Source organism: Heterodontus francisci, unplaced genomic scaffold, assembly GCF_036365525.1.
Source record: "Heterodontus francisci isolate sHetFra1 unplaced genomic scaffold, sHetFra1.hap1 HAP1_SCAFFOLD_43, whole genome shotgun sequence".
Taxonomy (NCBI): Eukaryota; Metazoa; Chordata; class Chondrichthyes; order Heterodontiformes; family Heterodontidae; genus Heterodontus; species Heterodontus francisci.
Window position 1 is genome coordinate 2,344,190 of NW_027141852.1, and position 24,563 is coordinate 2,368,752.

The 24,563-nt window shown below is 45.0% G+C and overlaps 2 non-coding genes across 2 annotated transcripts; both read right to left on the reverse strand.

Annotated features, from left to right (window-relative positions):
• Positions 1-2,745: 2,745 nt before the first annotated feature.
• trnaw-cca (transfer RNA tryptophan (anticodon CCA)) lies at positions 2,746-2,817 on the reverse strand. Its single transcript has one exon. It is a non-coding gene; the product is annotated as a tRNA-Trp (tRNA).
• Positions 2,818-19,815: 16,998 nt separating this feature from the next.
• On the reverse strand, positions 19,816-19,889 carry trnat-agu (transfer RNA threonine (anticodon AGU)). Its single transcript has one exon. It is a non-coding gene; the product is annotated as a tRNA-Thr (tRNA).
• Between the last annotated feature and the right edge of the window lie 4,674 nt (positions 19,890-24,563).

Here is a 24,563-nt window from a genome sequence, read left to right on the forward strand (position 1 = left end):
AAGCCCCGAGGTTCCCATGTGCCATTGTTCAATTGGACCCAGTGAATAAAACTGCTGACAATCAGATTTAAACACCTGAAACACCTTCTCGCCATGTGGATGTGTGAAGTCCGCCCTCCATGTCAGCCGCCGACAAAAAGATCCGGTCCGATGTCTTCTGTCCCTAGTTCAGAACAGATTTGACAGAGTTAGAATCATAGAATGTAACTTTTATTCTGGATGAGTGAGAGGAATACATCACACTTTGGGGCTTTTGTAAGAGGATTTATTGATAAACCTGGGATTTGAGAGGAAGCTGGTTCATGGTTTACAGAACAAATTCAGCCCCTGGGGTGGAGCCAACAGCTGCACCGTCCAATAACAGACAGGACGGGGACACTGTCTCAGGCCCAGTGAGCTCAGTCGATGAAAGCATGAAACTCCGAATCTCAAGCTTTTGAGTTTGAGCCCCATGGTGGGTGTTTATTTTTCCTGTTTCGGCTGATTTTACAGGCATTCTCCAGCTCTGAATTCCTCGGCAGTGAATTCAAGGAGTGTTTGAAATGAGATTCAACAGCATTATCTGAAAGTCTCTCCTTGATTCAGGACTCTTCCCTCTCTGCAGCAACTCGCTGCTGAAGATTGAACTTTATCTCATTTCATTCTCAGCTCAGGGTCAGTGTGGATCATTGGGACTTCTGGCTGTCTCCCACTTCACAATCCATCAGTGCTGAGAAATCAATGGGGAATATTACTCACATGTTGTAATGTTTTATAAACACTTGAGTGTATTTCACGCTGTGTCTAACAGTGTGAGGTCCCCCCTAGTGTGTCAACTTCCTATGTTTACCAACACTTCAGCACAACATTCACATAATGTGAGCTCTGAGATCTGTTCAGATCCCATTCCCAAGAGTTGGAAAGTGGGATTGGGCTGGATCGCTCTTTTTCAGCTGGCACAGACACGATTGCTATATGGTCTTCTTCTGTGCCATAAATTTTCTCCATTTTCTATGTTCTATAAAGTGAGGTGTGATTGGGAGGGGCAATTCCACCAGGGTTATATTTTCTTCCAAAACAATGGTGGCACAGTGGCGCAGTGGTTAGCACTGCAGCCTCACAGCTCCAGCGACTCGGGTTCAGTTCTGGGCACTATCTGTGTAGAGTTTGTAAGCCACACAGTCTGTGGCTGTGTGGGTTTCCGCCGGGTGCTCTGGTTTCCTCCCACAGCCAAAGAAATGCAGGTTGATAGGTAAAATTGGCCATTGTAAATTGCCCCTAGTGTAGGTAGGTGGTAGGAGAATGGTGGGGATGTGGTAGAGGATATGGGGCTAATGTAGGATTAGTATAAATGGGTGGTTGTTGGTTGGCACAGACTCGGTGGGCCGAAGGGCCTGTTTCAGTGCTGTATCTCTAAATAAATAAATAAATGACACAAAGGATGCTTCACTGTGAGACTGAAATAGCTCAGTTGGGAGAGTGTTAGACTGAAGATCTCTGGTTCAGTCTGGAGTTCCGTCAGTTCTCCTTTATTCTGCATTGGCCTTTGGTTTCGATCCTCGAGCTGCACAATTTTTACTGAAATTATTTACCCAGCATTGAAGGATTGGGTTGGACTGGAATAGTGAGACATCAAGGATGGGAAATATTTATATCTTCTGTATTTAGCTTATTCACTACAGAGTGTTTCCTGACAACACAGAGCATGTGCAGAGCGATCGTCGACATCATCAGTGCATCCAAGCATTTGTCAGCTTGCCAGTATGAATCTGCGCATGCGTGCACCGACGTCATCACGCACCGACACAAGACGGAATGACGTCCAAACATTGCCTCACCCCTCAGTGGCTGCGATCGTCATTTCCATTCCCCATAAAATACCCTGCTTCGGCCGCTCACTCCCGGCCTCGCTGCTTCTGTCCCCTGGACCGCTGCCATCCCACCTCCACCTCAGTTTAGCTTATTCACTATCTCATTCCGTCCTTTCCCCCAGCTTTTGACTCTCTCGGGGCCTGGTGAACATTTGATTTGATGCAATTGTCCTAAACTGAAGCCTTTCCACATCTCTGGGCGGTCAGATACACTCTGTTTGTTTGTTCCTGCTTGTGACCATTAACGGGAACAGCCGCAAATTCAACCTTTATCAGCAAACGGAAGATTATTAAAATGTATTCTGGATTACTCCAGCCCAGTGACAAAGATGCAATGGATGTTATTCAAAATAAGTTCTCTGACATTCTGTGTGCATCTAAAAGTTGGATTTGAAGTGTTAGGAAAACATGTCAAAGTAATAACTGAACATCTGCCAGCACTTACGGCGTTCAAATCCACAGCCTCGGTGTTATTAACACTGCGTTCTCGTCAACTGAACTAAGGAGCTGTGCAGACGGAGCCGGGTGTGGGATGAGACCCACGCTGGGTCGTTTGTGTTTTACTTCGCACACTTGCTGACAGAGTTATTGTATAAACAATGGAGATAGCACATCCCTGAAACATTGTTCCGATAGAAAACTGAGAAATAAGAACTGAGCGTGGAAATTGAACGGATCCAGAAATAAGAACTTTAATCTATTAAAGTCGATTTTGAAATTGAACAATACACGAACAGTTCCGAAAGGTCACTGACCCGAAACATTAACTCTGCTTCTCTTTCAACAGATGCTGCCAGACCTGCTGAGTGGTTCCAGCATTTCTTGTTTTTATCCCAACAGAGCGAACTCTCTTCTGATATAAAATCCAGCAGCTTGAGCTGCTGTAAAACTTCACTGAGCCTGATGTGATTTGAACACGCAACCTTCTGATGTGGAGTCAGACGCGCTACCGTTGCGCCACAAGCTCACAAACAGAGAGCTGTGTCCCATTCTTGATAGAATCACTTCTTGTTTCGATTCAGTGAATTGCAATTTAATTCAATCCTCATCTGCTCTCCACTCTGTCAGTTCAATACTTTATTCAAACTGAGACTTGGAGTTCTGTTTTACAGGGTGTCTTCTGTTTAAGTATTTACTGGACTCACTACTCTGATTAATCAGACTTTTTGCTGCTAACTGCTGCTTGATACAAAGTGCCCATGAGTTCAGGAATTTCTCCTGGGGAACTGAGTCGGATTTGGCTCAACCATTAAATCCACAAAGTTATTGTCACTGCTGCTGTGCAGGATTTAAAGGAAGGGGTTGACCCAAAATGGTTTTAAATGATTACTGACAAATCAGGGCAAAAGGCAGGGCTGACTCCTGTCCGAAATACTGATCAAAACTTTCAGTTTTAAGGAGGTGATGGAGTGTTACAGGTGGAGGAGTTTAGGCAGGAATTCCAGCACACCAGGCTTATATAAATATTGCATCATTTTCTCATGTACCTGCTATTGGACCAGAGGATTTTCCAAAATTTTACATCAACATAAATAAGGTTATTAGAAGCAAGTAAAATATCATTAAAATGGTCCAACATGTTCTGGATTGTTTTCTCTAATACCAGCTGTACAATCACCACAAATTTAATGTAGCTTCACACGGTGGGATTGCGTGTTCCAGTTCTATAAATGCACTTTGAACCCAATAACTTGATTTATTTCTAATGGGTTGGCTTGAGGTACATGATCATCTAAATATTTAAGAATTTTATGTGAAATGAATGCAAGGAAAAGCATTAGGGTGTGATTTACTGGATAACAGCGGAGCTGGCAATGTTTGGGAAATACTTGCTTGCAGCCAAAGCACACATTGACAATTTGGAACTGTGTGACAATGAATCCTAAATGAGGAAAATAGACTCTGCCTCTGTCACCAGGTGGGCTTAAAACACCAACACTACAGGTAATAGCTGAACACACTAACCGATTGTATGACAGAGTTAGTCGCTATCATTAAGTACCCTGAGCCAGGGTGGCAACGAACAGATCTCTTCCCCGTTCCACACGATTTCCGACATGTTCGCTGTACCTTCTACTGTGAAAACAGACACAAAATATTTGTGTAAACTCTCTACCATTTTCTTTCTCCCCACAATAAATTTCTTGTCTCTGCATCGAAGGAATCTGTTTGTTATTGTTGAGCTTTTTGTATACTAGTAAAACCTTTTATAACTTGTTTCTTGACAGTTTACTCTCAGATTCCATTTTCTCCCTCTTTATCAATTTCCTACTCCTCATTTGGTGGTTTTTTAAAAATCCTCCCAATTCTTAATATTAATATTAACTTGGCATCAGGTGGCAGGACTGTATCTCCAACGCAGAAGTCCTCAAGGCAGCCAACATTAACAACAACAACAAACAAGAACAAAGAACAGTGCAGCACAGGAACAGGCCATTCGGCCCTCCAAGCCTGCGCTGATCTTGATGCCTGCCTAAACTAACACCTTCTGCACTTCCGGGGCCCATATCCCTCTATTCCCTTCCTATTCATATATTTGCCAAGATGTCTCTTAAACGTCGCTATCGTATCTGCTTCCACCACCTCCCCTGGCAGCAAGTTCCAGGCACTCACCACCCTCTGTGTAAAAAACTTGCCTTGCACATCCCCTCTAAACTTTACCCCTCGCACCTTAAACCTATGTCCCCTAGTAACTGACTCTTCCTCAGCATATACACCCGACTGAGCAGCGGCACTTGAGATAGCTTGGCCATGTGAGCCGCATGGAAGATGGCAGGATCCCCAAGGACGCATTGCACAGCGAGCTCGTCACTGGTATCAGACCCACCAGCCGTCCATGTCTCCAATTTAAAGACGTCTACAAACGGGACATGAAGCCCTGTGACATTGACCACAATCGAAGAGACTTAGCAGTTGGCAGGAAAAAAGACAGAAATGTAAGGAGAGAACCAACTGTGTATCAGCCTTGACAACCAATTTTATCTGCAGCACCTGTGGAAGAGTCTGTCACTCTAGAATTGGTCTTTATAGCCACTCCAGGCACTGCTTCTCAAACCACTGACCACCTCCAGGTGCTTACCCATTGTCTCTCGAGACAGGGAGGCCAAAGAAGAATATTATCTTGTGTTTGAGACACTTTTAATCAGCTTCATGGACAAATTCTTCAATCATCCCTTCTCCCACATTGCTTCTCCCTCTTTCATTGATTCTTTATTCCTTACAATCCAGAAATGGTTAGGAATCAGAGCTCACCCCCGAATTCTCTGCACACACCCCGCACCACCATCCACACCCCACCACCCAACCGTCTTTTACCCTGTTGGATCCAAGAGAGCACTCAATAAATGACACTCTATATAAACACAGAGAACTGCCTCACAATGTTGGACACAGAGTGTTTATAAAAGGTATTCACAGATCGTGTTACTGAGTCCACAGAGCAGGACAGGCCCAGGCTCCAGCCCCAGTCTGTGCTGTGTTAGCTGATGTCACCTGGTGTGATACCGAGTCACACAGAGCAGGAAAGGGCCTGGTTGTATTCATGGCCTGTGTTGAGTGAACTGATCGCACCCAGTGTGGTACGGAGTCACACAGAACAGAATGGGCCCAGGCTCCTTCCTCAGCCTGAGGGATGATAGTTCATCTCACACGGTTTTGTACAGAGCCCCACACAGAACAGGAAAATCCCAGGCTCCATCCCCAGCCTGTGGTATTTTACTTTATCACACCTGGTATGGTACGGAGCCCCCAGAGCAGGAAAGATCCAGGTTCCATCTCCGGCCTGTGTTGAATTAGCTGATCTGACCTGGTTGGCACTGAACCACAATCAGGGGAGGATGGGCCGATGCTCCCTGGCCTGTGGTGTGTTAGTTATTCTCATTTGATGAGGCACTGAGCACCATATAGAGCAGGAAGGGCCTGTGCTCAATGAACTGATCTCACCCTTCAGGGAAAAGGATTAAAGAAGGTTGAGAAAGAAAATAATCTCAAGCAGTTGTCTGGGTGTTCCGTTGCACAGATCTCTAAAGGTACATGAGCAATACTGTGAAGTGATAGCTGGAGTAAATAGATTAATGTGAATATACTGCCAGGACAGCAGGTGAATAACTTTGGGATGTTTTTACAATGGTGCAAAAACCCCTGAACAGGAACCAGGAGAATTTCTTCTTTCCTTTATTTGGTTTCCCTTCTCAGACTTCAGCTTGTCTTTTGCTGGCTTCCCACGTTCTGTCATTATTGAGTAGCCTTTGCAAGTTTAACAATTTGCCAATTTGCTCTCTCTAAGAGCTTGCCATCTTAGTCTTGATGATTTGCAGGTCATAATGATCTGGGAGATGATGTTTTGTCCATGTTTGTGAAGTTGTAATTCTGGCTCAGACTTCTGAGTCTTATCATGTAGTGGTCAAGAGTCTCACATTTATCTTGCCTTGTTTGCCTGAAGACATAAATTTCATAGTGAGGATTTGCCCTTTGTTGAGAATATCTTGTTAGAGCATTCTTCACTGCATCATAATCATCATCGCTTCCGGTGTCTCTGAGTGTATTGAAAGTATTGTCGACTTTTGGTTCAGCAGAGTGTAGGAGTAACGTTCTCTTTCTTAGGGATGTATTGATATCGAATGCCCCTTTCGGAGTTCAAATCTTGCTAAGTATTTTCTCCAGTGTGGCCCTGGATTACTGTGTGTCTCTGTAAAGGCTGGAAAGACTGGCTGTCATTGTACACACATGGTGATTGCTATTTATTTAAATCTGAAATTGTCAATGCAAGTCTTCTGTATTTCCCTGGTTGTCTGTGTGGTTTCCTTTTTTGATCCTCAATGCCAGAGAAATATGGTGTTGTGCTGTGTTCATAAGTCTTCATTAAATGATGCCCCAGGCTTTATATTCAAATTAAATACAAACAGTACTTATCATCTTACTTATCGACATGATCTCAGGTCCAGGTATTTTCCTTACTGGTGTGTGTGTGTGTGTGTGTGTGTGTGTGTATGCGTGTGTGTGCATGATATGTGTGTGTATGCGTGCATGTGTGTGCGCGTGTGTGCGCGTGTATGTGCACGTGTGCCTCTATGTGTGTGTGTGTACATGTGTGTGTATGTGTGTGTGCATGTGCGCGCGTGTGCATGTGCGTGTGTGCGCGCGTGTGCCTCTATGTGTTTGCATGCATGTGTGTGTGCGTGTGTACATGCATTGCAAGCCATGTGTTGAATGTGTCTTTCAAAATGGAGTTTCTTTACAAATGTATGATGATGGCATGAGTTGCAGCAGTGGCTTGGTCTCGAAAAGAATACAGTTTCTCAAAGGTGAAGTCACCATTACACTACATTGCAGACAGTGAGCAGCCCTGTTGTTGACTCCTTCCTTCTGCACTGCAGCACCCAGGTACACATTGCACAGTGGCAAGACCAAAGCTTTCTGAGCTCGGGGCTTGGTCCCTCACTTCCAGCCCCTTGGGAGGAAGGGTTTAAATGACGTCCCATCTGGAATGTACATCTGGAATGAACATTCACCCTTGAACCCCTCAGTGAATCAAGGTGTTCTTCTTAAATCTTTTCCGGGTGCTCCTACGTGGTGCTCCCCCCGCTCTGTCAGCTGAGGTGGAGACAGGCTGCTGACCTTGCTGCCCCATGGCTTGGGATGACATTGGCGGCCATCCTCTTGCTGCCTGAGGCCTGGAGGGCCCCGGCACACTGAGGGCCTCCTGCACAGGTACAGGGACCCCCTCTGTCATCGAGGGTGATGGAGGCAGGCACTGGCATCACTGGTGTCACTGGCAGAGCAGCTTTGGTGCTACTGTCCACACCAGGAGCACCCAGAGAGGACACCCCCAGATTTAGCAGCCAGCTGCTCCTCCCCGTTATAAGACACACTTGTACCTCCCTGCTGACCTGAGAGGGACGTGGACCTGGTGGAGAGTTCAGGTGCCTCGTCCCCCCTCTCACCTTGTCACCGCTGGATGGAGCTCATGGACAAAGTGATGGAGTGCAGGTCTGCGAACATCTCCGGCAGCCACTGATTGGTCGGCTGGATCTGGCTCTCCATGAAAGTCACCAATCTCTCAATGGAGGAAGCCAGACACACCCCCATCAGAGACAGTGCAGCACCCAAGGCCTGGATGGACTCCTCCATCGTCCGTGCTTCGGTACACATAGCCTCTGGCAACTCTGCCAGATGTTGCCTGACCTCTCACTGCAGCTGCAGCATTTCCCGTGTTGCTGATGACACCAGAGGCACGTTATCAGCTTCAACTCGCTGATAGTTTTGGAACTGAGCAGATTTCCTTTGCTTGATTCTAAAACATGGAACTCAGTCTGACATGGGGACCCATGGGAGGATTTAAAATAACTTGGATGATCCCTAGGACTGGTGGAGGAGTATTCAATACCTCTATTTATTTGCTAACCACAAGTAACAGAGAAAACAGAAACTGTAATTGAACAAGCCGATATCTAAAATCTTCTCCCATAGATCAGATACTCTCACAATATGTCTTGCCACCTTCAAAGATTGATGCACATGAACCCCAAGTCCCTCTATTCCTGCACACTCTTTAGAACTGTGCCATTAAGTATATATTGCCTCAGCCTATTCCTTCTGCTAAAATGCATCACCTCACACTCGTCACTATTAAATTCCATCTGCCACCTGTCTGCCCATTCTGCTAGCCTATCACTGTCCTGTTGCAGGCAGTTCATTTCATATCACTGTTTGCCACTCCTCCATGTTTGGTGTCATTGGGATATTTTGAGATTCTACTCTATATTCCAAGATCCAAGTCATTTATCTGTAGCAAAAAAAGCATTGGTTTTAGCACTGACCCTTGGGGAACAGCACTGTCGACTATCCTCCAGTCTGACCGAGAACCATTTAATACTTTCTTTTAATTTCCAAAATATATTTTATTCATAAAAATCTGTAAAAATTACATTCCCAAACAGTTCAAAACAGTATCAAGTCAAAAAATACAAACAGTGCAAAGGTGATCAGCTTCCTTCTTTACAATCATGAGTTGCCTCACAACCCTTCCATTTCATTGTCATGCCATATACATTTTTACATTTTACAGCACACAAACTTTTCCTGATACAGTTCGAGGGGTTTCCCATGGATCCAGCCCCTCAGTTCAGCCTGGTGGGGGGACCTTACACAGTGGTCTTTCCCCATTGAGCCTTTGCTGGGGCTGCCCTAAGCTTTAGTGCGTCCCTCACCACGTAGTCCTGGACCTTGGAATGTGCCAGTCTGCAACATTCGGTGGTGGACAACTCTTTGCGCTGGAAGACCAGCAGGTTTCGGGCAGACCAAAGGGCGTCTTTCACCGAATTGATAGTCCTCCAGCAGCAGTTGATGTTTGTCTCGGTGTGCGTCCCTGGGAACAGCCCGTAGAGCACAGACTCCTGTGTTACAGAGCTGCTTGGGATGAACCTCGACAAAAACCACTGCATCTCTTTCCACACCTGCTTTGCTAAGGCACATTCCAGGAGGAGGTGGGCAACGGTCTCTTCCCCACCACAGACACCGCGGGGGCATTGCGCGGAGGGGGTGAGACTTCGGGTGTGCATGAAGGATCTGACGAGGAGGGCCCTTCTTACCACGAGCCAAGCTACATCTTGGTGCTTGCTTGAAAGTTCTGGTGATGAGGCATTCCGCCAAATGACTTTGACGGTCTGCTCGGGGAACCATCCGACAGGATCCACCGTCTCCTTTCCCCGTTGGGCCTTGAGGACATTCTGTGCAGACGACTGCCTGATGGATCGGTGGTCAAAGGTGTTTTCCCGCAGAAACTGCTCCACGAAGGATAGGTGGTACGGCACGGTCCAACTGCATGGATTGTTCCACGGCAATGTGACCAGGCCCATCCTTCGCAACACCGGGGACAGATACAACCTCAGCACGTAGTGACACTTGGAGTTGGCGTACTGGAGGTCTACACACAGCTTGATGCAGCCGCACACGAAGGTGGTCATCAGGATGAGGGCGACGTTGGGTACATTTTTCCCGCCCTCATCCAGAGATTTGAACATCGTGTCCCTCCGGACCCGGTCCATTTTAGATCCCCAGATGAAGCGGAAAATGGCTCAGGTGACCACCACAGCGCAGGAGTGGGGTATGGGCCAGACCTGCGCCACATACAGCAACAACGTGAGCGCCTCGCACCTGATGACCAGGTTCTTACCCACAATGGAGAGAGATCGCTGCCCCCACATGCCCAACTTTTGTCGTACCTTGGCTACTCGCTCCTCCCAGGTTTTGGTGCACGCCCCGGCCCTTCCGAACCATATCCCCAGCACCTTCAGGTAATCTGAACTGACGGTTAAGTGGACAAAGGATCGGTCAGCCCAGTTCCCAAAGAACATGGCCTCGCTCTTGCCGTGGGTAACTTTGGCTCCCGAGATCAGTTCGAACTGGTCGCAGATGTTCATCAGTCTGCGCACGGACAGCGGATCCGAGCAGAAGACGGCGACGTCATCCATGTGCAGGAGGGAGGTTTTCACCTGAGTGCCTCCGCTGCCTGGGATTGTCACCCCTCTTATGCTCGCATCCTTCCTAACAAAGAACCATTTAATACGACTCGCTATTTTCTGTCCTTAATCCAATTTTGTACAAAGCTGCCTGATTGTCGGTGCTGTTACTCAGTGTCCTTGTGCCATTGTGCAGTGAGGGTGAGTCTGTCAGCACGTGTGTTGCTGAGTCTGGGATCCTTGAGCAATCTGACTACAATCGTATTTTTACAAACATAATTGGGGAAATGAACATATTTCACGAACAGGCAGCTGGAATTTGAAACAGCCAGTGGCAGAGTGGCACAGCGGAAGTGTGTTGGGCTCTTAAACCAGAGGTCGAAACCATTCTCTGCTATTTTGTAGTAACACAAACAGGTCACTTTCAAAACATCTAGTGTTTATCCACAATGACATCATGCTTCTTACTTTACTGCAATGAGCTTTTTTCTTCCAGAGATCATATCAATCAGCAACAAATCTCACAAATCACCGAGTCTCTCCCCCTTTGTCAACCCCTTCCTGCAGAGTCTCCGTTCCACCACCAGATGGTGATGTTGGCCACAATAAAACCAGGGCAAATGGTCACAGTGAGGAGACGGTCAGCAACAGAAAAGTGAAACAGTAACAGGGAAAACCTTGACACGACAACAGGGGACATCTTTACACAACAGAAAACATATTTACACAACAGGAAATACCTTGATACAACAGGGAGAACTCAATAAAATATAAATGCCTTGATTCTCCATCTCAGTCTTGTTGTCTGTCTGTTTCTCTCTCTCTGCGTCCTTCACTTTTGCTTCCTCACAGTCTATTGGTTTTCTGTGTGTTTTTCTCTCTGTCCCATTGTCGATGGTGTTACTCAGCGTCCTTGTCACATTGTGTAACCAGGCTGAGCCTCCCAGCACCTGCATTGCTGTAATAAAAACAGAAAATGCTTGAAATACTCAGCAGGTCTGGCAGCATCTGTGGAGAAAGAAACAAAGTTAACGTGAGCTAACGAAACAGATCTGAAATGTTAACTGTTCTCTCTGCACAGATACCGCCAGACCTGCTGACTATTTCAAGCATTTTCTGTTTATGTTTCAGATTTCCAGCATCTGCAGTATTTTGCTTTTGTACGTGTGTTGCTATGTCTGGGACTGTTTGAGTGCAATGCTATTGCTTTATAAACAGCGTTGAAACAAACATTTATCTAGTTAACACACAGCACTAATACACAGCTGGATATAAACAGCAGCCTGCAGCAGAGGGTGCAGTGGAAGTTTATTAACACAAATAATTCACCAACACTATATTTACTGCTATCCTCAATCACACCACACTTCATCTTAACACGTTTTACTCTTCATTTACATCAACTTCTTGCTTCCAGTAAACACTTCAATTTGGAACACAGCTTCCAAATCACCTTTATTCACAAACCCGAACACAAACTGCAAATGCTGCAAACACACACTAGCCCAGATTTTCCCCTTTCTGTCAACCCATTCCTGCATCACTGCCTCTCCACCAGCAGTTGTCGCTAGAATCATACAATCAGAGAATGGCGAAAGCACAGAAGGTGGCCGTTCGGCCTGTCGAACCCGTGCTGGCTCTCTGCTAGAGCAACTCACCTCGTCTCACTCCCCAATCAGTTCAATTTTGGTGGTGGGAAAACTTCTCAAAAGAATAATTCGGGACAAAATTAATAGTCCCACGGACAAATGTGGGTTAATTCCAGAAAGTCAGCATGGATTTCTTAAGGGAAAATCATGTTTAACTGTCCTGCTGGAGTTTTTTGATGAGGTAACAGAGAGGGATGATGAGGGCAATGCTGTTGATGTGGTGTACATGGACTTTCAAAAGGTCTGGCAGCATCTGAAAGGTCACTGACGTGAAATGTTAACTCTGCTTCTCTCTCCACAGATGCTGCCAGACCTGCTGAGTATTTCCAGCACATTTTGTTTATATTTCAGATTTCTAGCATCTGCAGTATTTTGCTTTTATTGACTTTGAAAAGGAGTTTGATACAATGCAACACAACAGACTTATGAACAAAGTTATAACTCATGGAATAAAAGGGACAGTAGTAACATGGACATGGAATTGGCTGAGTGACAGGAAACAAAGAGTAGTGAGCAATGGATATTTTTCAGGCGAGAGGAAGGTTTGCAGTGGAGTTCCCCAGGAGTCAGTGTTGGGGCCCTCGCCTTTCCTGATATATGTGAATGACCTAGACCTGAGTGCACAGGGCACAATTTCAAAGGTTATGGATGATACGAAAATAGGAAGCATTGTGAACTGTAAGGAGGATAGTGTCAAACTTCAAAAGGACATAGACAAGTTGGTGGAATGGGAGGACAGATGACAGGTGAAGGTCAATGTAGAGAAATGTGAATTGATTCATTTTGGTAGGAAGAACATGGAGAGACAATATCGAATAAAGGGTACAATTCTAAAGGGGGTGCAGGAGCAGAAGGACCTGGGGGTATAAGTCATCCAAGGTGGTGGAATTGGTGGAGAGAGCGGTTAATAAAGCATACAGTGTCCTCGGCTTTAGTGATAGAGGCATATAGTACAAGAACAAGGAGGTCATGTTGAACTTGTATAAGACACTAGCCTTAGCTGAAATACTGAGTCCAGTTCTGGGCGCACACTTTTGGAAAGATGTGAAGGCATTGGAGAGATTATGGAAAAGATTCATGAGAATAGTTCCAGGGCTGGGGCAGCACAGTGGTGCAGTGGTTAGCACTGCAGCCTCACTGCTCCAGAGACATGGGTTTGATTCTGGGTACTGCCTGTGCGGAGTTTGAAAGTTCTCCCTGTGACCACGTGGGTTTTCACCGGGTGCTCTGGTTTCCTCCCACAGCCAAAGACTTGCAGGTTGATAGGTAAATTGGTCATTCCAAATTATTCCCAGTGGTGGCAGGGATTACTGCAGGGTTAGGATCAATGAGTGGTTGTTGTTCAGCACAGACTTGGTGGGCCAAATGGCCTGTTTCAGTGCTGTATCTCTAAATAAAAAATAAATAAAAATAAATGAGGAACTTCAGTTATGAAGATAGATTGGAGAAGTTAGGACTGTTTTCCTTGGAGAAAAGAAGGCGAAGAGGAGATTTCATAGTGGTATTCAAAATGATGATGGGTGTGGACAGAGTGGATAGGGAGAAACTGTTCCCACTTGTGAAAGGATCGAGAACGAGAGGGCACAGATTTAAAGTCATTGGTAAAAGAAGCAAAAGCGACATGAGGAAAAACTTTTTCACGCAGCGAGTGGTTAAAGTATGAACTGCCTGAGAATGTGATGGAGGCAGGTTCAATTGAAGAATTCAAAGGGGAATTAGACTGTTATCTGAAAAGGAAGAATGTGCAGGATTATGGGGAGAAGACGGGGAAGTGACATGAGGTGAATTGCTCATTTGGAGAGTCAGTGCAGACACGATGGGCCAAATGGCCTCCTTCGGGGCAATAACAATTCTGTGATTCCAATATTCAAGACATTTATATATAATAAAAGCAAAATACTGCGGATGCTGGAAATCTGAAATAAAAACAAGAAATGTTGGAAATACTCAGCAGGTCTGGCAGCATCTGTGGAGAGAGAAGCAGAGTTAACGTTTCAGGTCAGTGACCCTTCTTCAGAAATAATAAATATTAGAAATGTAAAAGGTTATCAGCAAGTAAAGTGGGGGTGGGGCAAAGGAGAAGGTGTAAATAGGACAAGGTCACAGAATAGCTGACCAGAAGGTCATGGAGCAAAGGCAAACGATATGTTAATGGTGTGTTGAAAGACAAAGCATTGGTACAGCGTGATGCCACTACCAAACGCATCTTCCCCTCCCTTCTCCTGTCAGCCTCATTAGTTCTGTGAATAATACAATGATTTAATAGACAAAGTTTTGAAACATTCCTGCCCATAAATCTTGGTAACAGAGAGTGTGTGGATCTCCTGACTCAGAATGTTTAATGGATACAGTCCTCAGATCCGACAAGGAACCCCTGAACATCCACAGTAAAGACAGTGTGGATGAGGAAATGTAAGAGCCGGGAGCTGAAACTCAGGGACGGCCGAGCTCTCCTGTCATTGAGCTTGTGTGTCTGCTCTGCTCGCCGCACTTCCGGCTCTACTTTGTTTCCAATGAAAAGATGAAAAGGGCCGTTCGGTTTTCCTCTCACTGACAGCGTGTTTCACTTGGGTTAATATAACCCGGGACTTTTGCTGCTGAAATGAATTCTGCAAGGTCCCAGCAAACACACCGGCTCCCTCCTTTCTCCCCTCTTTCTATCGGATTGCTTTACCAGGAGGGGCTCAATAATAACAAACCCCCTGCAGGGAATGACCGCAAATTGAGCATCTAAATGGGGCAAGTGGGCAGCTTTCTGGGTTCTAGGTTCCCCCTACCCCGCCCCTCCCTCCCTCCAGTCCAAGCCCCTCTTCACTTTCTTTGGGACTTTGATGAGGGTGAAATGGGGAACGTTCCCATTGATGTTTGAATGCTGAATTGCTGCAGAGATCTGCGCACGCGCGCTGTAGCCCCGCCCCCTGTGAGACGTCACAATGAGGAGTGGAGCGCATGCGCAGACTTTCCCCAACCCAGTCTGTGAGGCCATTCACTCAATCAGGGCAAGATGCTTTAAATCAGCTGCTAATGGAGACTTCCCGGGCCCGGGGGAAGGGAACAAACAGCATCTGCTTCCAGCAGCCACTGCTTTGGGAGCGTGTCCGCAGATGTGCTCAGAGATTAGCATTGAGTGGTGGGAAGTTGAGGGGGAGTCGGGGAGTGTTTCTAACAGACACTGTGGAGCAGGAGCTGCTCCCGGAACATGGAGTGAGCCGGGGACACGGGGAAGGGAGAGTTAATTCTCGGACAGTGTCTGTACAGGCTCAGGGAGACACAATGGGAAGAAATCACTATTGAAAATCACTGACAATTTCACCACCCAAAGGAGAGGGAATTTTCCTGCTTTAGTTCCAGTCTCTCACTGTTTGTTGGATTGTGAACAGTGGAGGAAAAATAGCCGCAAAATAACGATGTGGACAGTTAGACAAAGAACATTTATTGCAGACACCAGGTGAGAAGTGTGAAAGGCACATTTTAAATAGTGGCTGCTTGTTTTCCGTTGAAATAGAAATGTGACTGTGTAAAGGTCACTGCTCTATCGGACAGTCCCAGTCATTGAGCAGTGCAGGGCTTGTGTTGTTTCTGAATGTCACAAACTTGTTGTAAAACCTCTGCAAACACCTGGTAAACAGAAGCTGAATACTGCAGTACTGCAGTGGAGTCAGACACTGACACTGTTTGTGTTCCTGGTTTTCAATTTGTGATTGTTCATAATGATTATTATTGGGACGATTACATTGATCGCTTTTGTATCTTCTATCTCACTAGTTCTTTCATTCCTGCAGGAAAATACATGAAGGAACCTGAATGGATGTGGTGATTCCTGGACACAAGGAAAAGTGCAGTGATCTCGTTCCAACACACAGTCGGTACAGGATCACTCCCAAAGCACAGAGATACTGCCAGCTCATCAGTTCCACTGGAACAAACAAAAGAAGTAGTCAGACAGACACTGATCCCAAAGTCGAGAGACACATTTTCAATCCAACAGTCAAACAACAGCAGGAGACACAGAGGTTGTTTCCATTTCACTCCAATTCAGTACAGCTGACAGGTTGATACATCAATCGCAGTCCAAAAACAAACTCACTATCAGATCTCAATAAACTCTGTCACCATGGTTACATTTTAAATATAAAATCTGAAATAGAACAGACAAAATTTACATGATTGAAAGGTACAGAATGAATGCAAGGAGGCTTCAAGGGGATTTGGACAGGCTAAGTGAATGGGCTAGAACATAGCAGATGGAATATCATGTGAATAAGTGTGAAGTTCTCCACTTTGGTAGAATAAACAGAAAGACAGAGTATTTCTTAAATGGTGAGAGGCTGGGAAGTGTCGATGTCCAAAGGGACCTGGGTGTCCTTGTTCATGAGACACTAAAAGTTAGTGTGCAGGTGCAGAAAGCAATTAAGAGGCAACTGGTATGTTGGCTTCATTGAAAGGGGATTTGAGTGCATGAGTAAAGATGTATTGCTTCAATTGTATAAAGTCTAGATGAGACCGCACCTGGAATATTCCGTACAATTTTGGTTTCCTTATCTAAGGAAGGATAGACTTGTCATAGAGGGAGTGCAACGGAGATTCACCAGACTAATCCCCTGGGATGGTGGGGTTGTCTTCTGATGAGAGACTGCAGAAACTGGGCCGAAATTCTCTGGAGTTTTGAAGAATGAGAGGTGATCTCATTGAAACTTTCAAAGTTCTTACAGGGTGTCACAGGGGAGATATGGATAGGATGTTTCCTCTGTCTAGTGCGTCTAGAACAAGGGGACACAGTCTCAGAATAAGGGCAGGCCATTTGAGACTGAGATGAGCAGGAATTTCTTTGCTCAGAGGGTGGGAAATCTGTGGAATTCTTTATCCCAGAAGGCTGTGGAGGCTCAATCATTGAACATATTCAAGACAGAAATCGATAGATTATGGCATAGAGGTAGATGATCAGCCACAATCTGTTTGAATGGTGGAGCAGGCTCGATGGGCTGAATGGCCGAATGCCCCTATTTCCGATGAATCCCATAATGTACATCAGACGTTAGACCATGTTATGCATTACATACCAGTTCAAAAATCCCACAGAGATTAAGACTGAAAGATACAGTATCAATTCCATTACTACAAAATGAAGGACTTGGAGCTTGCAGACCAGCCCATGTATAAGATTGAAAGTTATATTTTCATTCACAATCGTTTTCACAGAACTGAATATTAAATACCAATCCACAACTTGTACAGGACTACCAAATAAAACCTACAACTGTAAAATACAGTTAATCCATATTTTAAATTAAACACAAGGCAAACAAATATTGATACATTAAGAGAGAGGGAAACAGTGAAAGCGAAGCGGAGCATAAAGAGCCCAGGAGAGGGAGAAAGATTTCACTCGGAGAGCAGGGAACAACGAGAGCAGACGTCAAAAAAGGCAAAGGAATACACAATTAACGGGAGAACACTGAATGGTGTCGAGGAAGTGAGAGACGTTGGAGTGAATGTCCACAGATCCCTGAAGTAGCAGGACAGGTCAATAAGGTGGTTCAGCTGGTATATGGAATCCTTTCCTTTATTAACTGAGGTACAGAATATAAGGGTGATCTGGGTGTCCATGTCAATAAGTCACTGAAAGCTAACATGCAGGTGCAGCAAGCAATTAGGAAGGCTATTGGTATGTTAGCCTTTATCACAAGAGGATTTGAGTACAGGAATAGTGAATTCTTGCTTCAATTGGAAAGAAACTTGCTTAGACCGCACTTGGAGTACTGTGTGCAGTTTTGGTCTCCTTACCTTAGGAAGGATATTATTGCCACAGAGGGAGTGCAACAAAGGTTAATCAGACTTGTTCCTGGGATGGTGCGAATGTCCTATGAAGAGAGATTGGGGAAACGGGCTGTATTCTCTGGAGTTTCAAAGAATGAGAGGTGATCCCATTGAAACCCACAAAATACTTAAAGGACAGTCAGGGTAGATGCAGCTAAGATGTTTCTCCTGGTTGGGGAGTCGAAAACCAGAGGGTGCAATTTCAAAATAAGGATGAAACCACTTAGGACAGAGATGAGGAGAAATGTTGTTACTCAGAAGGTTGTGAATCTTTGGAATTCTTTACCCCAGAGGGCTATGGAAGCTCAGTCATTGAGTATGTTTAAAGCAGAGATTGACAGATTTCTAAATACAAATGACATAAGGGAATATTAGGAAAGTGTGGGGAAATAGGCATTGAAGTGGATGATCAGCCATGATCATATTGAATGGTGGGGCAGGCTCGATGGGCTGAATGGCCGACTCCTGCTCCTATGTTCCTATGTTCCTAACTCCACATGATCGGTGAGGCACAGCTTCAGGCCGACTTGGTGGGTGGTGCAAACAGATATCACTGCTTCTGGTCTTCACCAGAACAGAGAGTGAGATGTAACATTGATCATCAAACAGACTGTGAGAGAATACAACAGAATAAAACACATGGAGAGACACTGTGGAATAACAAATAGATTTGATTGGAATGTTGAATTTTGATTGGAATAGATAAAACAGCAGATTAAATTGGGATTCTCATCATTATATTGATCTGGGACAGAAAAGAGAAACTGGTGGGAAGAAGGAAGAAAAGAAAGGATGGAACTGTTCAGTTTTTCTGAGTTTTTTCACCCACCCATCAAAGCTGGATTTTAAAAAAAGATGCAAATAACGAAGAATTTCACCAAAAAGGGAGATTAAATGATGCCGAAACCTTGGATCGAATGATGCCCCAACAGATCACCTGTTTAACTGTCTCCTCACTGGGGGATTTCAATCAGTGAGTAATATTATTCTCTACCTTTTTTTTTGTTAAATGAACCCAGAACTGTCACTTGGAGTTAATATCTGTGTTTCCACTCCTGAATAACAAAAGTGTGAATTTCTCAATATTTTTTGGACACATTTCCTGCTGGAAGAACTAAGAACTCTTTTCTAATTTACACAATACTATGTACACACTCATCAAGCCTCCGAAGCTAGCATCCTTGGTGCTGCTCTCTCTTCCAAACCTCATCTCATGTGACTGTTACATCATCACTCTGACAGTGGGAGGGGTTGATCCCACTGTCTTCAGCATTAACCCTTTACATCCTTATACTACACTGTCTGTTCAAAAAAATTGGGTGGAGGGAACCTCTTTCATTTATTGAAACACCAACAGCTGCCAGTTGAAAATCAACTCAACCCATCAGAGAGAGAGAGAGAGTGAGAGACTGTCAGAGAACTTCCTGCATCCAGTCCTGACCCTGTCACACTCAGCAGATGCTCACCCAGACCCCACTCTCATCAACACTGAATACTGTTACCGAGACCCTTCAAATACTGTTTATAAAAAGGTAGAACAGGTCAAAGTTCACACAGCTGTATTGAATAGAACAAAGTTTAATATTTTCTCACCGTCTGTCGGTAACCACATGAGACATAGGTTTTCTTATTTGCTTCCTTTGATTTTTCTTGTTCCTGACTGACAAATATTCCAAACCTCGGACCAACCCTCCCACTTGCGTCATGTCCCAGTCACGGTTGAAAGCAACACATAACGACACAAACACTCTGAAACATACAACGCAGTCACACTTTCCTTCAGTGAGATTCATGTCGAGCTGTTTTCCAGGTTGAATGTAACTGTGAACAAACTTCTATCAAAGAAGTTGCCTTTGGCGTATCAGCACTGAATTTCTGTGCAAGGAGGAACAGCCATTCCAAACTCACATCCTTCACAAAGGCTGTTTTCTCCTGTGACTGAAATTCATTATGTAATTTGAATTCGAAGTCAAATTTCACAAGACAGAAATGTAAATGAAAGATAAGGAAGCTTCGAAAGCACACTGCAAATGTGCAATAAGACTCTGCTGGGAGTTGAACCCAGGATCTCCTATTTACTAGACAGGTGCTGTAACCAACTAAGCTACAGAGCCAGATTGAAAAGGCTTGCGCAGTTGAAATCAGAGAAGGGCACTATTTATTCTCATCCCACTTCTCCACTGGTCACAACATATTTTAACTTTTCCCACTTCCTGATACAGTCGATCATATACTGTATTTTTCCCAGAACTGAGAATGAATGTTTTGGAAGTAAATACATAATTCAATTTTTTCCAAAAGTTTACAGAATACAACATGTGAGTAATATTCCCCATTGCTTTCTCAGCACTGATGGATTGTGAAGCGGGAGACAGCCAGAAGTCCCACTGAGCCGCACTGACCCTGTGCTGAGAAGGAAATGAGATAAAGTTCAATTCTTCGCAGCAAGATGCTGCAGAGAGATAAGAGTCCTGAATCAAAGTGAGACTTTCTCATACTGTTGTTGAATTTCACGTCAAACAATCCTTGTACTCTCTGCTAATGAAGCCTAAAAAAAGGGAAAAACAGAATGGCACTCAAACTCACAACCCTGAGATTAAAAGTCTCATGTTCGACTGACTGAACTGTCACTTCTACTCGGTCTCTTATTGGATGGATGCAACTGTATGCACCAACGCTGGGGCAGCTTTCAAATCCTCCCATGGATCCTCATGTCAGACTGAGTTCCATGTTGTAGACTCAAGCAAAGGAAATTTGCTCACTTCCAAAACTATCAGTGAGTTGAAGCTTATTACGATCAACATCATCAGAGGTCAGAACTACCTGGTGAAAGAAAACACCCTGAAGAAGGATCCACAATTATTCAAACAAATCGACAAAGTGAAAAACAAAAAAATCGATGAGTTAATCCAAGACAAACAACAGAAACACAGAAGAATTCCATTCCATACCAGAACCCAGTCCTGTTGTTTTTGGATCCAGCTCTCAGTTACTGCTTCACCTTCATACACACACTTGGCAATCTGTACATTTAGTTCATTTCAATTTTGTCAACAGGCTCTTTGAATCCAGTTCTCTGGTCCTCAAACAGGCTCCGTGTGAAAGTCAACTCCGCTTTTTGTAAGGATGCAACCAATCGATGACCTTCAACTAAAAATGCAAATGAAGTAGGAGTCATGCAGGATTAGAAACTAGGATCTCTCACATGCTATCCAATTACACATCGAAAATGAAAACCATACCCCTGGACCAACAAGACACTATAAAGAGCCTTATTTTTAGCACTCTTTAGAACTGTGTCATTAAGTATATATTGCCTCTCCCTATCCCTTCTGCGAAAGTCTATCACCTCACACTAGTCACTATTAAATTCTATCTGCCACCTGTCTGCCCATTCTGCTAGCCTATCACTGTCCTGTTGCAGGCAGTTCATTTCATCCTCACTATTTACCACTCCTCCAGGTTTGGTGTTATCAGCATATTTTGAGATTCTACTCTATTTTCCAAGATCCTAGTCATTTACATATAGCAGAAAAAGCAGTGGTTCTCGCAGTGACCATTGGAGAACACCCACTGTCGAACATCCTCCAGTCTGACAAAGAACCGTTTACTATGATTCGCTATTTTCTGTCCTTAAGGCAATTTTCTATCCAATTGGACAGGGAGTCTCCTATTGCATGAACCTCACTTTTGTTAACCACCCTTTTATGTGGTACCTTAGAACAGTACAGCACAGTACAGGCCCTTCGGCCCACGATGTTGTGCCGACTCTTTAACCTACTCTAAGATCAAACTACCTACATGCCCTTCATTCTACTATCATCCATGTACCTATCCAAGAGTCGCTTAAATGCCCCTAATGTATCTGCTTCTTCTACCACCGCTGGCAGTGCATTCCACGCACCCACCACTCTCTGTGTAAAGAACCTACCTCTGACATCTCCCCTAAACCTTCCGCCAATCACCTTAAAATTATGCCCCCTGGTGATAGCCCTTTCCACCCTGCGAAAAAGTCTCTGGCTATCCACTCTATCTATGCCTCTCATCAAGTGGTACACCTCTATCAAGTCACCTCTCATCCTTCTTCGCTTCAATGAGAAAAGCCCGAGCTCCCTCAACCTTTCTTCATAAGACATGCCCTCCAGTCCAGGCAGCATCCTGGTAAATCTCCTCTGCACCCTCTCTAAAGCTTCCACATCCTTCCTATAATGAGGCGACCAGAACTGAACACAATATTCCAAGTGTAGTCTAACCAGGGCTTTATAGAGCTGCAGCATTGCCTCGCGGCTCTTAAACTCAATCCCCTTCTCATCCATTCTTAATCCATCCATCCATCCTTTCTTAAAATCCATATCAACAACATTCGCTGCATAATCTTCCTGTTAGTTCATCAAAAAATGCAGTTAGTCAAGCATGAACTCCCATTTATAAATCCATGCTCACTCTCCTTAATTAACTCAAATCTCTCCAAGTGACTGTTGATTTTTTTCCCTAATTATTGTTCCTAAAACCTTACTCACCACTGCTGTTAATCTAACTGGCCTGTAGTTACCTGGATTGTCCTTACACCCTTTGTTGAAATAGCAAGTCACATTTGCCACTGTTCAATCCTCTGGCACCTCCACAGTGCTTTTTGGGAGGGTGTTCCTGGTTTTTGACCCTGCAACAGTGAAGGAATGGCGGTATAGTGCCAAGTCAGGATGGTGTGTGACTTGGAGGGGAACTTGAAGGTGGTAATGTTCCCATGCGTCTGCTGCCTTTATCCTTCTAGGTGGTAGTGTTTGTGGGTTGGAAGGTGCTGTTGAAGGAGGCTTGGCAAGTTGCTGCAGTTCATCTTGTAAATGTTACACACTGCTGCCACTCTGCACTGTTGCTAGAGGGAATGAATGTTTAAGGTGGTGGATGGGGTGCCAATCAAGTGGGCTGCTTTGACCTGATGGTGTCAATCTCTTGAGTGTTGTTGGAGCTGCACTCATCCAGGCATGAGTATTCCATCACATTTCTGACTTGTGCCTTGTAGGTAGTGGGCAGTCTTTGGCGAGTCAAGAGATGAGTTAGTCGCCACAGAGTTCCCAGCCTCATGACCCGCTCTTGTAGTTGTAGCTGTAGTTGTAGTAGTAATAGGCAATCGTCCGTCTCAGAAGACGATGGGCTACGCCCGGGGCGTACGTCACTTCTGTATTAAGCATCGTTTGTTGTGGCTGTCGAGGACGACTCGTGAGTGACAATCCCTTCCACAGCTGGTACAGATGAATATCATTGGCCCGAGGTCGACTGATAATTTTTCCTTCCTCTGAGCTCTCTTTGCCCCCAACTGGTCATTTCTTTTGTCCTCTGCTTTTCCCATGGTCTTCCTGAATGCCTTTCTCCAGGAATTCCAGTCAGCAGGAAGGACTTCCCATGCATCGACTCCAATCTCAGTCTGCTTGAGATCTCGCTTGCAGATGTCCTTGTATCATAGACGTGGGTGACCTGTTGGTCTCGTGCTGATAGCAAGCTCACCAAAGAGTGTGTCTTTGGCAAAGCGACCGTCATCCATTCAGCACACATGACCCAGTCAACAGAGTCACCGCTGACTCAAGAGGGCAAACATGCTGCAGATCCCTGCACGCTGGTGTACTTCTGCATTCGGCACTCTGTCCTGCCAGGAGATGCCCAATATCCATCTGAGACAGCGGAGGTGGAAGCTGTTCAGCTGCTTTTCTTGAATTGCATAAGTTGTTGATGCTTCTCTCCTATAAAGGAGGGTGCTGAGAACACAAGCCTGGTACACGCAGAGCTTTATATTTTCGATCAGTTTGCTGTCGGTTCACACTCGTCTTCTCAACTTTGACATGACAGCTGCAGCATTGACAATCCTGGTGCTGATTTCAGCATCAAGGGACAGATTGCTGGTGATTGTTGATCCAAGGTATGTGAAGCTGTTGACAACCTCCAAAGTGAGGCTGTCGATGTTGATGGAAGGTGGAGTCTCTACGTCCTGGCCCATAACTTTGATCTTCCTGATGCTGATCATCAGTCCAAACTCCTTGCAGGCCAGGGATAAGCGATCTACAAGCTGCTGCAAGTGAACTTCATTATGGGATTTCAGCACAGCGTCATCAGCAAACAGCAACTCACGGACTAGGAATTTACCCACTTTGGTCATGGCGCACAGTCTTGCCAAGTTGAACAGCTTGTCGTCAGCTCTGGTATGCAGGTGGACATCCCCCATCTGAGTCACTGAAAGTGTAAAATAGCAGAATGGAGAAGAGTATGCTAATTGTAAAGATGTGAGCTGTGAGGAGCTTACAACCTGCTTTACTCCACTGCTGATCTTGAAAGTGTCTGATGTTGCTCCTTTGTAACTGACGGAACTGTGCATGTTTCGTGGAAAGAAATGACGCCCAAGAGTTCAGGAGGGCAGCCTAGTTTCCACAGCAGTTTGAAGAGTCCGTCTCTGCTGACAAGATCGATGCCTTGGTGATGTCGATAAAGACAATGTAGTGTGGTCTGTACTGTTCACAGTACTTCTCCTGTAACTGCCGACGTGAGAAAATCATGTCGACTGTCGATCTACCAGCTCTGAAGCTGCACTGAGACTCAGGATAGATGTGTGATGCCAGGGTCTTCAATCTGGTCAGAGCAATGTGAGCAAAGACCTTCCCCACAATACTTAGCAAGCAGATGCCTCGGTAATTTCTGCAGTCACTGCGATTTCCCCCTTATTTTTGGACAAGGTGACAATATTTGCATCACGTATGTTTTGAGGTGCAGATCTTTCCTTCCAACAGAGACACAGAAGTTCA